This window comes from Myotis davidii, unplaced genomic scaffold, assembly GCF_000327345.1.
Source record: "Myotis davidii unplaced genomic scaffold, ASM32734v1 scaffold46, whole genome shotgun sequence".
NCBI lineage: Eukaryota > Metazoa > Chordata > Mammalia > Chiroptera > Vespertilionidae > Myotis > Myotis davidii.
The window spans coordinates 4481807-4482764 of NW_006383006.1; positions in this window are offsets into that span (position 1 = coordinate 4481807).

Sequence of the window (958 nt, forward strand, 5' to 3'; positions counted from 1 at the left end):
ACGGCGCTCCCGGGCTTGGGTCGCAGGACCTCCTCCGCCCACGGACGGTAGAGAGAACCGGAGGCTGCCCTCCTGGGCCCCTCCTCCTGGGCCCGCCTCTCAGCTGTCAGAGATGGAGCGGGGGCGCCGCGGCCCCGAACTACGCTCCGAATTTTCCCCGGAGGCAGGGAGGCAGCAGATCTGTCTCTGCCCCACATCCACCTCCTGGGAAACCCCAGGCGGCACCACCTCCCTGCTTGGGCCAGGGCTGCACTAGGAGCCACCCTGGGCCAGGGCACCCTGACTCCGGGGAGGAGCGGGGCTCCCCGCACCGACCCGGCAGCGGGTGTGTCCTGTCAATTTCTATTACAAAGGTTAGGGCGTTTCTTATCTCCATTCCAGGGAGTAAAGATTATGTAGCTTAAGCATGATTGTTTGTAGTTAAAGTGATTAACTACCCGTCTGGCACTTAGTTAAGGAGTTTTATCCCCTCCCTGACTTCAGGGAAAAATCCCTACCTGGGGAAACAACCTTTCTCGGAGAGGTGACCTTGGTTAAAACACATAGTGCCAAGAAGGTGAGCACACCGGGGCCCGCGGGGCGCCCTTCGCCTCTCCCTCGGCTCCAGGGACACTTGCATAACGTGGATCTAGAGCAACTCCTTAACCCTGGCCAGGAGTTATTTAAAGTATTTGGCCTTCGTTTAAACAAGGGGCACAGGACGGCTCTCCTGGGCGCGGCACACCCCTAAGGGGCAGGCACCGGGAATGACTGCGCCGCACCCCGGCCTGGATTATTCGGATTATTCGAGGGTCAGACCAGGCCCCTGACACTAGAGGAGGCGACTAGCAGGCTGATCACGCCCTTTCGGCCTCAGTTTACCCTTCCGCGGCCATAATTCGTAGCAGCGAACGGGGAGGGCGGCGTTCCGCTGCCTGCCAGAGCCCCCGGCCCTGCGCTCCTCCTTCCCCGCGTCCAC